This window comes from Thermobia domestica, chromosome 1, assembly GCF_964235325.1.
Source record: "Thermobia domestica chromosome 1, izTheDome1.hap1.1, whole genome shotgun sequence".
Classification (NCBI taxonomy): domain Eukaryota; kingdom Metazoa; phylum Arthropoda; class Insecta; order Zygentoma; family Lepismatidae; genus Thermobia; species Thermobia domestica.
Genome location: NC_137454.1, coordinates 259,790,250 through 259,806,123, shown reverse-complemented (window position 1 = coordinate 259,806,123; position 15,874 = coordinate 259,790,250).

Here is a 15,874-nt window from a genome sequence, read left to right as displayed (position 1 = left end):
AACCTCCCCAGGAGTAAGAACACACTATAGAGATCTATTGTTCTTGAAGAATTTTGGATACCCTTATCAGTTTCCAAAAGTATTACAAGTTATAAAGAGAAGTATTACAAGTCATTTGCGATTTTGTAACACACTTTATGATGTTGTATGAATGTAGACAATTTTCTTTCTTTTTTTAACTTCATTATCCCCCTTTTCATTAGCAGAAATTACAGTTATGATACAAATTTGTATCTTCTGCGCTCAGAGCGTTTACTGCAGGATGTGCGACGTACTCTCTCCAGCTGTGAGAAGTGAGGACCTATTTGGCAAATTTAGACTCCGTTCGACAAATTTTCATTTTCGAAAATGTACTGTCTTCCACATAAAATTTTAAATTATTAGATTATAGAACTTTTCATGTAAACAGGGGGAGGCTAGAAGGCTGTTACCCTTACAGTAGTAGGAATCTGTAATTTGGTCTACAGAAACATCCTTCTCTACATATTTACTTTTTATTATCGTACATTTCTCATATCTAGGGAGCAGTCCCCCTAATACGATCTGCAGAGTCGGAGGTAAACCAAGCTCACATTGCATTAATGACATCATCAGCAAAGCGCTTATCCCACAATTGTTTCTTTGGAAAGAGGAAGTAATTGGACTGAGCCAGATCGGGTAAGTATCCTCCTGAGACATGATGGTCTTTATATCCACCACTAGAATTTCCCGTTTGAAAGAACTGATGTATGTAATAGCAATATGAGTAACGTAGTACATCAACATTGATATATCTTTCTACTAGTATGTGTACTATGTCACTTACATCGCTATTTTATACCTCAAACCCTTCAGACGTGAAATTCTAGTGGTTAATATATCGACCATCAGGTCTTAGGAGGATAAGGTCGGTGGAGCAAAGGTTGTGGGCATATTGATGCACAAAAGTGAGTGTTTCTACTGCTCGAAGTGCCGGTGCATTGTCCGCTAGGAGCAACATATCTTTCAAGAGCAAATCCCGTCTCTGTTTTCATAGCATCCGTAACTTCTCAGTGGGTTCTTGTGATCGCAGACCCTTGTAAATAGGCAAGATTACTTCTTTATGGTCTCAAAACTCGGACAACATAGCCTTGTTGGATGGCTGCTGCACTTTATTCTTTTTTTGGAGTAGAGAGACGAGATATCTTTTCTGTTTTACTCATTTCTTTGGTTTCAGGTTCAAATACAGCTATGCCCAGCATTCATCCACAGCCACTGATCTGTATCCAAAAACATCCTTGCCCTTGTGGTATAGATCCAAAATGCTTTGTGCATGTTGCTAATGTTGCTGTTTTTAGTCGGGTAACCCACTTTGCTGCCACTTCGTTCATATGCGGAGTGTCGTCCAATGTGGTGTGAGCACAGTTCTTACAGATGTTCACCTACCTAGCTAAACAATTCATGATCACGTGTCTATCTTCAAGCACTAGGTGCTCAAGTTTTATCACCACGCTTGGGTCTGTAGCCGTTGGGGTGTAGACGACCTTCTCTTGGATAATCCTGTAGAGTTTGCGACTTCGTTTGAATTCTGTTACAGCGTTTCACTGTGTCGTAAAATGAACGTTCTTCATAATACACAATTATTATCTCCATGTATTATTTGTGCTAATTTTCCTTGAAGACGAAAGAACTTAATCACAGCTCGGCATTTTATTTTATCCAACATGCTGCCGCTGCGTAGTTTTCTAGCTGTAACATGAATTCAGCGGGACTTGCAAGGACACAAATTAACACACACATTACTGAGATGCCAACCATCATTGTGCAGAGTTTTACATTACTAGCATATCTCTCTCACAGTGACTAAGAACTTTATGGCCTTCTCTTGTAAGTAAAATCGATGTTTTCTGTCTCATCATTACGGGGAGCTGTTGAATTGTTTGAAATGAATTTTTAAAGATAGATAGTACCTACCGCGAGCTTTTTGTTCTGTTTTTAACCATATCACTTCTTTGATATGGGAAGGAAGGAGGTGGTTGAAAAAGTTGTAAAAAGTACAGTCTCATTACAGGATTCGTACTGGTCAGAGAAGTCAGGGAACATGGTGCAGGTCAGGGAAGTTCAGGAAAAAAAGACTGGAAATCCGGGAAATTCTATAAAATACATTTTTTTCTAACATTAATTGTACACCGATTTCAGCTTAGCCAAATATTATAATACCTATTTGGCTTTAATCTGTTTTTTTTTTTTTTTTTTCAGATTTTAATGGGAGGTGATTGGAATGCAGGTATGAACAATTGATTACTATTTGTCTCTACAGAATAAATGTTCTCATATATAAATATTCACCATTATTTACTTCTTATTTATATGTCAACGTCATTCGACACCTGTCATGAAAGTCAGGGAAATAGATTTCTCCATGTCAGTAGGAACTTTGCATTAGCCCCAAGTTAGGAAGACGTGTCCCAGCGTTTCATAGAATTCTGTTTCTAAGGCATTAGGGGAAAGCTCTTTAATTTTTTCTCAGTATATAAGAATAACATCGAGATTGGGTCTTGTTGAATGTCCTGAATACTCAGATCTCAGAGGACTCCCGAGTACTCTTACAAGCAACGTCCAGAACAAGGCAGGATCAGATCCGTCTCAAACTTTGTCCAGAGGACACATAATAGAAAAGAAGAAAAAATGCCAAATTGGAGCTGCCCCATCCAGAAACACAGAGATATGCTCTGCAACATAACGTACCACGCGACAATATGATATAAGGTAAACGTCCCAAGATACCCATTTATGTCGGAAACTAAAAGAATAGACAGCACCAGGATGATATCAACACTGACTTGGCGGCCACCTTGAAAACCGCGACCTTGGATATAGCGTAAGGTATTGAAATGAGAAGCGGGGTGTCTGATATATCAATGTACGGTAAAATGCAGAAGGAAAACCAATGATTTAACCGCGAATATGTGTAATGGTGTGGACGGGACGAAGTGTGGAAGATTCGAGCAAAACAAACGTATATTTGAGGAACAGAATAATAGGGCAAGAACCCACGACACACCGCACTTCCCATTTCAATATCTTACGCTATATCCAAGATCGCGGTTTTCAAGATGGCTGCCAAGTCAGTGTTATAGCATATCAAATATCTTGGATCATCCTGGTGCTGCCCATTCTTTCCGTTTTCGACATAAATGGGTATCTTGCGACGTTTACCTTATATCATATTGTCGCGTGGTACGTTATGTTGCGGAGCATATCTCTGGTGTTTCTGGATGGGGGCAGCTCCAATTTGGCATTTTTTCTTCTTTTCTATTATGTGTCCTCTGGGCGAAGTTTGAGTCGGATCTGATCCTGCCTTGTTCTGTACGTTGCTTGTTAGGCGGGTGTTTTGGGGAATGGCGTAGTTTCTGTTAAGCGAATGCTTGTTTTTCTTCATGCTTCAGGCCTGACAACCTTTCTCTGAGCTGGAGCTCCTTCGTGGCTAAACGGTTAGCGTACGCCCTTTCGCGTGGGAGATCCGGGTTCGATTCCCGGCGAGAGCTCATGTGGTTCGGATTCCACGTTAATCAGTAGGTCCAGTCTCATATAGTCTCGCTGCTGAAAGGGACGTTAAACTCAAAATCAACTCAACTTTCTCTGAGCTTTATAATCGCTTTCATATTTCCTTTTCGCTGCTGAGTTTTATTTTTCGTATATCGTTTTATTGTTATATGTTTTATTCCCACGTTGGGCAGATGGAAGACTATATAAAGTTGCCTCGTAAATGAAATCTTTCAGCCAAACGTCCCAAGATTATGACCTATAAGCTAAGGAGACGGATAATTAAAGCAAATAAATGATGATGAAATAATCGGTGGAATGGGAATGTAGGAGAAAACGGGACTTCCCCAAGAAAACCCGCAGACACGATGTTCACCACAAGCTTACTTGATTGGGGATTGAACCAGGGACCCCACGCATCAGAGGTAAGCGGCCTACCATTGAGCTACTGTATAAGTTGTCTCGTGTCCAAACGTTTTCGAAAATTCCGTTCTAAAAGCGTTATAATATTTAATTTTTCTTTCATGAATCGCAATAATAAGGAAACTGTTGAACATAGTTAACACTTGGATTGAACTCGTTGTATGATTATTTCATTTTGCTCAAATACGCATCATAAGGGGGTTCAAATATTGTACATAAACCTATTCTTCCCATTTCAGGTAGTATATTATGATTATCATAGTAACCAACATTTAAAAAAAAAAAAAAAAAAAAAAAGAATCAAGATGAAGCCCTAATAATCGAATGGCGCATAATTAGGAAAAAATCTACAGAGACTGTTCCATTTCCATCCGAACAATTTCCAAACATGACACCTTGCAAACGGGTTTCACAGAGCAAGAAAATTACGCACCACACAGTATCGGCCTCTCAGCTGTTGTGCAGCACAATTAAGGTGGTGTAGTGGATAACATCTTTGTTTAGAGACGGGTACGTCATGTGTCTTTCCCATGCAAACTTAAGCCTTTCCCGCGTAGAATAATGTAGGAATAATGACTTTGTGGTGGGACGAGTCACTGTTAGTGTTCTGATTAAATGTTATGCACAACATCTTTATCCACATCCCATATCACTAACGAAATCACATCCAAGAAGGGTGTCAATGAAATTCAAGGAAATTTGTGCTAAACTAATACAGGAGAAGTCGATCAATGAAATAAGGGCACGGTGACTCAGTGGTAGAGCGTTCACCTCCGGTGCTTGGGGTCCCTGGTTCGATCCCAGGAAATTTACCGGGTCAATTGGAGAATTTGTTTGTTTGTAAAAAAGCATGAGTGAAAGTTAGGTAATGGGAATAGTAAAAGTAATAAAGTTGTTGTTTCCGATGTAATCTTCACTCTATGTGGAGGCGGATAGGCTATTTCGCGGAGAGGTTCACTTGTTACGATATAGTGGCGCGAAAGGCAGTGTGGAAGTGGTGCGTATATGTCAAGGGAATGACATATCATGTGTGAGTTATATAGAACTATTAAAAAATAGGAGGGCGCAATGGCCCAGTGGTAGAGCGTTCACCTCCGGTGCTTGGGGTCCCTGGTTCGATCCCACCTCGCGCCATGTGGGTTTTGTGGTGGAGAAGCACCGTGCTCGTGGGTTTTCTCGGAGTTCTCCCGTTTCCTTCCACTTTCTTCATTCCACTATTTCATTCATTTCTCATCATCACAGACTCCTTTAGCCTAACCGGCATAAGCGTGGGTCGTAAAACAAAGATTTCATTTCATATTTTATTAAAAAATAACGAGCGACAGTTAAGAAACTGTAGTACACGATTTTCTTCTTGAAATTGCAAAGTTAAGTGGCTTCTAACTCAACAGCAATGTATTTCTGTACAGTGTACGAAAACTGTATTTTATGTTTACAACTGAAGCGTTACTAGTATGAAACCATAACAAGGCATATTGAAATATGTATGATTACCAAAGTCCACTTGTTTTCACTACCCTCGCTTACGCGTATACCCACCGTCGCTGACACACCTGCTCCCTTCGAACATATCTCCGCGCTGGCCCACCAACGTCCCCCTGCCCTGACTGTTACGTAGCATTCGTGCTTTCTAGTGGCCAACTACACAGGTTAATTTGTGTTTTTTGCACTGTAGTTTTTATGCCCCTAACGTAATCGAACGTAACTTAATCTAATCCAACTAAATATAACCAATTGTTATACGTTTTGGTGCAATTTTTTTCGATTTTCAAATTGGTCCTGCGATAGAGCAGTAATTCCGTAAATTTAGGTTACGTTAGTTTGGATAACTTTTAGATTAAGAACTCTGGGGTACTGCTAGAGGTGATAACTTGATTTTGTCTTTTTGTGAATAGTTGTTGCATAATAGAGTGAAAAAGTGACCCGCAACGTTTTATTATCGCAAAAATACTTAATAAAGCGAGACGGTATACAGGCTGCACCCCTATAATACAATCAAAAGAACGCTATTTCCAAGCAGAAATCCGCACTCCAGGGGGAAAACGTCAGCGCGGTGAGCGGTAGGCCGGTTTGAATCTCTCCGCCACCATCTACCTTTTATTACAATACTTTTATTTATAATTTTTACTTCATTAATTTTTATTTAAATCTCATTTTCCAGAGAGAGTGGGACCCTTGTATTTTAAAAAAATTTAGAAAATCACTTTTCGCCACATTTCTCCTTCCTTCAATTTACACGCTAGAGCGCGCGAACAGTGGTGCGTGTTCTCTGGCGAGATTATAAAGTTAACAATTACGAAAAGATATTTAAAAAATAATGCTTTTCCCAACTTTTTAAGTATAATTTTGCAGAAACTCTTTGCATCAAAGAACAATAAATGCACAAGTTTGGTTATGTAAAAAATCAAACAGTTCTGTATTTTCTTATTTGGGCTCTCGGCCCTCCAACGGATTGTCAATGGGAAACGGTGGGGGCGTGCCAACTACAAAGATTTTTTTGACAGGCAATTAGTGGAACAGTAAATCTGATAAATTAAACCATGACTATTCTTTTGTTTATAGTCGCCGATTTTTGGCCATGCTCGCCAATAAAAACTGAAATTGACGTTTAAAATCCTTTCTCAAGTAGTTGGTGGGGAAACGACAGCCTGAAAAGTCCGTATCCCGACGGATTGCTGCGGCTTTTTCTTTTCTCTGAAGAAAGAGTTTGCAACGATAAAATTTTGAATGCATAGAACAGTGTTGTTCCTAGTGGTCCTGATAGCGAAAAATGTGCTTTAGGCCCACAGACGTGTTAACGGGCACTATTAGCTGCCTACTTGTTATTTTGGGTCGCTTTCAAGCATTTGTAAGTCATTCCCAGATATTTTCCCTGTATATGGCACTTAAATCATACTGAGAATTGTAGAAATGTACCGAGTACAACATTACTGGTGGGAATCCGCCATGATTTTCATTGCATTGCTACTCACCTTTTCTGCTGTTTGCCGACTGCTCGGAATGGCTACTTTAAAGCGGCGGCGCCGGCGCATTCTATGCGCCTTTCCGGCTGTTTGCCGACTGCTCGAAAGGACCTCTTTTCGATGTCGGTTTCCCGATTCTCCCACAGGCAGCACCCGACCTCTTGCCGCCGTCGAAAAGTGGCTCTTTGCCGACTGGAAATCAACCCTTCAGGAAGGCAAAATTTTCACCACCCTTTACAGTAGCTTTGCCTAAGTCTGCCTCCGTGTTATGATTTCTCTGCAAGGGCACAATTGCTAGTTCTGAAAGTATATAATACTTGCATGTCCCATTCAATTTCTTCTTTTTTGGCTGAGAATCTGCAAAAAGGAAGAAATTTTATACAGGGACATACAAAAAAATGCAAGTACAGTGAAACCTGTCTATGTTGGCCACCATCGGTTCCATCGAAAAGTGGGCAACTTAACAGAAAATAAGTATGATTTGTGTACTTTTAGAATAGAATTTCTTGTATTATTTGATTGTAAAAATTTAATAAGCAGTGGCACGACAGCTACTTATTAATATAAATAATGTATATAGAGTAATCATAAAAATAGACAATACTAGAAAATATTACTATAGTATGCAAGAGCGCCGATCTCTCTGTAAATGGGGGGGGGGGCAATTCAGATGCAGAATGTATATATATGAAGATTTTAAGAGAAATTGCACTCAAATTATACCAAATATTGTATACTCATAAATAAAATAGGGGCCACATGAGCTTTGGAGGGGCCCGGACCCCCTCGGTTCCCCCAGGATTGGCGCTCTTGATAGTATATTTAATATATATGCATACTTTTCTCTTCCTGACAACTAGTCTGGTACATTAGATTATTCGGATTGAAAACACAACAACACAACCAACCATGAAATAGAAGTGTATGTACGCAGTTTATTGAAATTGATATAGCACACTGAATGATTGAGATTGAAAACAAGAAAAGCTAAGTTATAAATTGAGAAATTCATATGCAATTTATATGACTTCTTTTCAGTTGTTACTGAATGGTGGTTCATTCTAGACATATTTGCTTTATTATTTTTGGCAGATATGCACATTCTAATATTGTAGTTAACTACCTCTTGTTAATGAGCTAGAAATGTTTCCCTCGGAGCAAAATATGTTTTGAGAAAATCTTGAGGGAGTTCATATCTCAAAACCTCCCCTTCCTTTTGACATGCAGTCAGGTGCCAATAAATGACAATTGAGCTTTAACCTTGAGAATTTTCCGGAATTACGAAAGCTTCCCACTGATGAAAGGAGCCGATATAGCTAATGGTTTTACCTAAACAGACAGGGTAAACAAATACGTACAACCATTTCCTGAATTCCTGTACGTGCTTTTTCTTATTCACATCTTCCTTCACCACCCTTTTATGGGGGTAGTGTTCTGGCCATTGACCTCCAAGAAGAAATCGTGCGAATCTATGCTGCTTTGTGTCCAGTCACAAATACAGAACATCTGCCTCTCATATGGGAATTCGAAAGAGTTAAGAAAAATAACAAAACTGTATTTTTCGTGGCCAAGATACGCAGGTAAATTTATCATTATCATCATAGGGTAAACATTGCTTCAGTGTGGCCAACTTATAAAGTAGTAAGTAACGAATGTCTTATTGGGAAAATGCAGGTTCAAGACGAATTAGGCCAAGATAAGCAGGTGGCCAAGTTCACAGGTTTCACTGTATTATATTTCAAGAATTTGCAATTTTGAACAAGTAGATCGTCGTGCCGCCGTGGTCGGGTGCCGACTACCTACCGGCGGCCTGCCACTGTCGACAGCGGCAATCTCTCTTGCCGACTGCGACTTCCTGATGGGGAAATGAAGAACCTGCATTTTACTGACAAATAGCATTTATGCTTGAATGCAAGAATTTTATAAAAATATATCACAGCTATGTAATATAGTACATTAGAACATATACATTAAATAAATCTCTCAACTCCTCTTCTTGTCTCTTAACGTTTACTCTGGCGTGGTAGATCCATATTCGATTCCCAGCGGGAGCTAATGTAGTTCGAAAAATGAAACCTTTAAGTTCTACCCTGCACGGTTATGTCGGCAAAGCTAAAGGACACGGTGATAATGAGAATGAAATGAAGAAAGTGGAAGGAAACGGGAAAACCCCAATAAAACCCTCACACGGTGTTTGTCTACCACAAAGCCCATTTAGCGCGAGCTGGGATCTAATGTGGTTCGATTTCCACGTTAAAGTATATATTCAGGTCTTATATAACCTCGGTGTTGAAAGGGACGTTAAGCCCTAGTACAACAAGTCTAATTTTCATTCTTAAACAGAAATTAACATGGAAAGATGTTCATCCTAGAAACTAATTCTTTAGTAATTTGCGCAATCAGGGCGTTATTTCTGAAGGGCAAGCGGGCAATTGCCTCCTCCCCCGGAGTTTGATATGTAAATACATTTTAATCAACAGTATAATAATATACTAATAAACAACGTGAAAACACTGATTACCCTGATAATCCACTTCCTATATTCCTCATGGAAATTCAAATCGTTCCCACAATGCAACAAAAGTCACTGCGACACTACCGGCTAGAGTTGTAACTAACTGCATTATCTGCTACTGGCAGTAGCTATGTGTATCATTGGCTGATTCTATCAGACGTACGCGCTCTGAATGGTTTGATTCGTTCTTGCTTTTTAGTAGTCCGTAGTACAAAACTTCCTTGAGTAGCGGCTCCACAGTTCCGGCGGGAAGAGTAGCTAAAACCTCTTATACTATATTTTTACTTATTATACTGTATATCAGAAAGTCTCTCTTTAAAAACGGAATTTCCGAAAACGAAGCGCGTGTCCGCTTCTTAATAAGGAGTTTATACCCCAGGTTTCATCTCCCTAACATAAGTAGCTCGTGAGATACTCTGCTTTTGACACATATTGCAACTCCTTCAGGATACGTATTTTAAATAAAAGTGAGATGACAGAACTTAGTCCAACATACAAATTATCTATCACAATAAAATAATTGCTTTTTTGTTTACAGGCAGGTTTAAAAGTGCGGAGGAACGCGTGGGGACCTCCTCCCACCACCTCCGGAAAATATATGTGGCGTCCCCCACTCTCTAAAGAAATACAATGGGGAAAGATAGGCACGGGGATGGTGTGACGTCAAGCGTCCCCTACCTTTCCAGATTCACTTTTACCCCTGTTTCCAGGGTAGTATTTGTTATATTTTGCCCCTTGTAATAAATGAAGACATGGGGAAATCAGTTCACGTAAGCATTTGATCGATATTATTGAAACTTAAAGCTGTGAATCTCGATTAAAGAAAGCAAAATATATTACATTTGCAAATGCAGTTTATGCAACAAGTAACCAATAGTGTAAGAAGCAAGGGTAACAAGTAAAAAATGGTGTAAGAAGCAAGGAAAACATAAAAATTGTTATATGTTAAGTTCCACACAATAGAAATATAAAAATCACTCGAATTTTAAATTTTATCGCAGGAGTGCAGCACGTGAATATTTGACATAGTGAGTACCGTCCTTACCTACAGGTCTGCTGGTTCATGTTCGAATCTTCACGAAGTAGGTTTATTTCTTTTCGTGGAAAGAGTAGCTATAAAATGTAGTGTTGAAGTTTCAGATATGGTTTCATTCTATTAGATTTAGATTTTTTCCTGCAAAGGTAATATAAGGCAGCAAGTATATCTAGATCAAAATAAGAATGTTGAAGAGTTTTCTTAACAAACTTACACCCGAAACTAAGTAGCCCATACACGTAATTCAAACGAACCTAACGAGTTTGTCCAATTTGACTCAACCAGCATTTGTATCTCTGTCCGACTGTCTTGTAAAGCTTTTTCGATTTTAATAAAACTTAATATGTGCCTTTCTGCGATGTTTCAAAACAACCGTATTGTTTGATGTTGCAAGGATCTATCATGAATAAACGAGTAAAAGGGAATAAAATCTTTCCAATTCTATCATGAATAAGCGAGTAGAAGGGAATAAAATATTTCCAATTCTATCATGAATAAGCGAGGAAAAGGGAATAAAATCTTTCCAATGTTGCAGATTTTCGCATATGGAAAGCTATTTTCTGGTAGGAAGTGCATAAAACTTACTTGCTATTTGATAAAACGAAATGCATACTTTCTTTGTGGTATCCTAATTATCTCCAATGGTCGAGATGGCAATTAGTCAAGGATAACTTGGTAAGAAGAGGCAAATTCTCCCAAATTTCGAAGTTTCAATATTGAAATATGATAAAATGATTTGATTTTGATGCAATATGGCGTATACTTTCTTTAAGGTTTTCCAGAAACCCACCCCCTGCATGAGGTTAAAGTCTGTCCAGAATTGAAAACTGAATCCCAATGAGAAAACTACGATACTTTTCGTAAAATATATGTTTCATTCTTAGCAATATAGCGCATATAGTTGTTGAGGTCTTCAGTGATTCACCGTGGATGCTGTTGAAATCCGTAAAGAATAATGGGTGGATTTATTTTACCGATCAAAAAACATGTCCCCTGATAACGTTCGTAAACTAGTATTTGTTTTCTGTGAAGTGAAGTATCTGAAGACCAAATCACCTCCAACGTTTGTTTATAGAATCAGTCAACTTTGTGGTGGACAAACACCGTGTGCGTGGGTTTCCTCGGAGTTCTCCCGTTTCCTCCCACTTTCTTCATTCCACCATTTCATTCATTACTCATGATCACCGTCTCCTTTAGCCTTGCCGGCATGACCGTGGAACGTAAAACTCAAAAAATCCTTCAATTTTCATAGAATCAGTCCAGGATGAGGGAATCAATTTAACTTCTTTCGTGTGATTTAGAAAATATACCTTATAATAATTTTCGTAAAAATAATTGGATTTTCATAATATATCTGAATTGGTCATGTGTTCGACTGGACATGGACGTCTCATGACTTGAAGTGAATGATTGAGTTCAGTTGCAATAAATTGTAGTCTTAACGCCTCGTTTGAACATGCTACACTCTGTAAATAAAAAATAGCGACACCTCAATTCTCAAGGCATCTTACACAGAAAACCACATGTACAGCTTGTTAGAAGAGGAATAGAAGGAAATGGTGAGTAGTATAAAGTTCATATGCATTATCTGTGACACCTATGGTGTACAACGGCGCTTACTTATTGTTTATATATCGATAATATTCTGGCACTGAGAGCATCTCGTAAGTTATTGGTGTGAGAATTCTGCATTTCATTTGTGATATGTAGGGCCAGGTAAATAGCATTTTGTGATTGTTCTTTTTCTTTTTTTTTTTTTCATTGTTTATACAGTGTCAAGTGGCAATATTGTTGTTGTGCAGTTGTTTTTTTTTTTTAATTTATGAAATTGCTGCTACATATGGATTGTAAACAAGTAAGATGAGTAAGAAATGTGACTTTTCGCCATGTGAACAATACATAATTCTTGCTTTGCACAACTAAGTTAAACCTGTAAGGGAGATGGGTGGAATACTCAAAATCCACCATTTGACGGCGGGAAGAGTAATTCACATCCAAAAACAGTATAACAAATCATCCCTTCGTCAACAGTATGATAGAAAAAAGAAGGCATCACCCAGAGCAGATCGCCAAATAAAATCAATAGCACTGCATAATTAAGGAATGATTTCCCCCAAAATCGTTTCTATAATTTGAGATTATCCTAAAACTGAAGTTATTCGTACAACTGTATTATATTGACTGTATGAAGAGGATATTACGAAGAAGAAACCGCGTAGAAAGTCGAAACTAACAAAAACACAGAGGATTTCAACACGTAGGTTTGAGAGGTGATATGCAACTTGGACTTATGACAACTAGAAACACGTCGTTTTCTCCGTGGAAAAAAGTTTAGAATGGTGGAAAAGGATGGTGGTATGAAGTTGTGAATACGAACGAGCAAGAAACTTGATAAGAATTTTGTTTAAGAAATGCAAATATTCAGTTACTAAGTGATGGTATGAGTTTGCTTCATCGCTAAAGACGTCAGAAAGAAACTCACGGAACACATAATCCGGGTGTGACTCCATGAAATCAAGGTTGTATTTTGCAATAGCCTTGTTCCTAAAAGGCCTCGATGATACCCTACACTTCCTAAAGCCCATGGTGCACATAGAAAATACTAGTTTCATGTACTGTACCTCCCGATGTTCGTATACATTGTATCTTTCCCTTAAGAAAGTTCATATTTTGTTTTGTATTATTATTGTTGATCTTTTATACTTTTATGTATAACTCTTTGTATAGACAAGTTTGCTCAAATACACACACAACTACTAATATATGGATATAAATTCATTATATTCATATCAAAAACTTGAAACTGTTGCGCAAGTACTAAGAATGAACTGCTCATTAAGAATATTCATTGTAATATTATCAGCAATTCATGAAAAAAAAAAACTCATATTGGTTAATATATGTAGTGAAAACCATATTTGAGCAAGTGTCGCTATTTTTTCTTTACAAAGTGTAATTCAACTGTTTTGTCCTCAGAGACAGATGATGACTCAAAGTATGGTTCCGTTCTTCTTTAACTAGAACTTGAATCGCAGATGTTGCCTGCGATCTTCCACTCCTGAGTCATATAAATAATAAGTGCAAATTTTACGCTCTTTAGTTAAAATTACTTTGTACAGAGCTATTTTCGGTTCAAACACTTATTGAAAACTTTTAAGACATGCAGTTCACTCCATTGCTTTGGTGGCCAGCGCGTGTGACTTTGGTGCACATGGTCCTGGATTTGATTCCTGGGGAGAGTGCAAAAATTAATTTTCCAATTATTCACTTTCTTTAATTATTCGTCTCTTTTAGCTTAACTATGGGAAATCAAACTAAATAGTTTCATTTCATGTCGTTTAAGCCATGACTGAAACTTTTAGATGTTCTCGAGTGTTTGGTACTTTTGAATGCGTTACTTGTGTATTTTGTAACTTAAAATATTGCTGGCGCCCAATGCAATATAGGAACCAGAATTTGACAGATCCCCCGATTCATATGCATAAATTTTTTGTAAGTTAAAATTCTGGTCACCTTAAAGAGCTTCCAGTTCTAGATATCTTTGCTGACAGCAATTAAACCACGGACTCCACTGAACGAATGAATGAATGTGAAGGCGTGTATTAAGAATCAGAGTGATACGTGTTGATTTGAATCTATTGAATCATGTTTCATTATTCTGGCTGCCTTTAATTTTATTTTTGTAAAGAAACAAGTTACCTTAATCTTATTTTAAACCTTTTTTTTTTTTTAATATGACAAGTGTAGATTTCACTTAGATGTGAGATTCTCGAGTCAGTGACCTCTCCTCTACCACTTGCTCAGTGAATGAGAGAGCAAAACAATATTACCTTAGGCATTTGTTGAAACACGTGTTTTATCTCTATTTTAATTTTGAAGTGAAGATAACTTTTTAAACAAAATTCTGATATGCATTATGCCAATGAAATTTGGTCTGTGTGCGAAACCATAAAGACAAGAGGAGAAAAATATTAGTTATATTCTACTCGTGTGATCAGTGCCGGATCTATAAACCGCAAGACCACGCGGTGCGGGGGGGAAGACCCCAAGGGCTTTTAAAGTAAAAGTGAATGGGCAACAGGGATCAGAGACTGACTAGGGTTATATAAAGCAGCACAGGAAATCTCAAAATCATATTTCAGCATGTTTGGTTTTTGATAAGTGGAAAATGGATGAAACGATTGATGATTCACTGGAGAATGAAAGGAAATTTGAAGCAAAGTTTTGCTGAAGTCAGGTTCTGGAGTGACTTTTCGATATTACACACACATTAGAAAAAAATCAGCATTTAGAGGCAGTAAAGAGCATGATGGATTTTGATGGTGGAAGCTACGATGGATTTTTTAAAAAAAAAATCTCTCGTACAGTTGTTAGCTAAATATGATCCTATAATGGCACGGGAATCAGGCTACCAAAAGGCCAGATTAAGTACCTCAGCCATGATATTCAAAATCAAATAATCCATTTCATGTCTTCAAACTTAGAACCTAATTTGTTGAAGGAAATTAAAAGAGTGTTATTTTTCTCGTTAATCATTGATACGACTCAAGATTTATCAAAGAAAGATCGAAGAGTTTCATTATTCTCTATGTAGCCTTAATTTTACAAAAGTAAACGATAGCTTAGAAAACGAAGTTTCTAGATAGGTCAATATTGAAGAAGTGATTTTAGGATTTTACATGTAAGAAAAGCAACTGCATCCGGACTTGCAACTCTAGTGTTGTTATTTTTAGAAATTGGGATTGTCTGTGAAAAAATGCAGAAGGCAGGGATATGATGACGCTGCTGTGATGAGTGGTTCTTACTCAGGTATTTAGAAGATATTTCAAGAAATTGAAAAACGAGTTATATACATTTACTGCGTAGTACATAATCTAAACCTTATCATTAATGATGCCGTCAAAGGTGTAAAAGAAGTTGCCAGTTACTTCACAACGCTCCAAGGTTTGTATATATTTTTCGGTCAAAGTATAAATAGGTGGGATATTCTCTCATCATTGACAGAAGAATCAGATGTCACTTTGAAAAAGCTCATTCAAATCAGATAGGCCTCAAAGTAGCAGTCCATTGTAGCTATCAGGTTGAAGTATGCTGATGTAATGAAAACTCTCCGAAACCTTTCACTGACAAGTAAGAAGGCCAACGAGGTATCAGAAACAGAGCGATTGGCGAAAGTCATGGATTCCTTCGATTTTGTGTTTTTGACTGTAGTGTTGCGAAGTGGAAAGTCAAGCCTGTGTTTGTAGAAAAAAGGTAAACCAAAGTGAAAAACATTTCGATAAGCCAGAGATCATAGTTTTTCGGACACGAGGCTTGCTTCAAGGTTAATATTTACAATATACTTCTAGATATCGCGTACAATGAAATAGAGAACCTTTTTACATCGTTACAGATAGTTCTTGATGAATTTTCAATCATATTTCAAAAAGTACT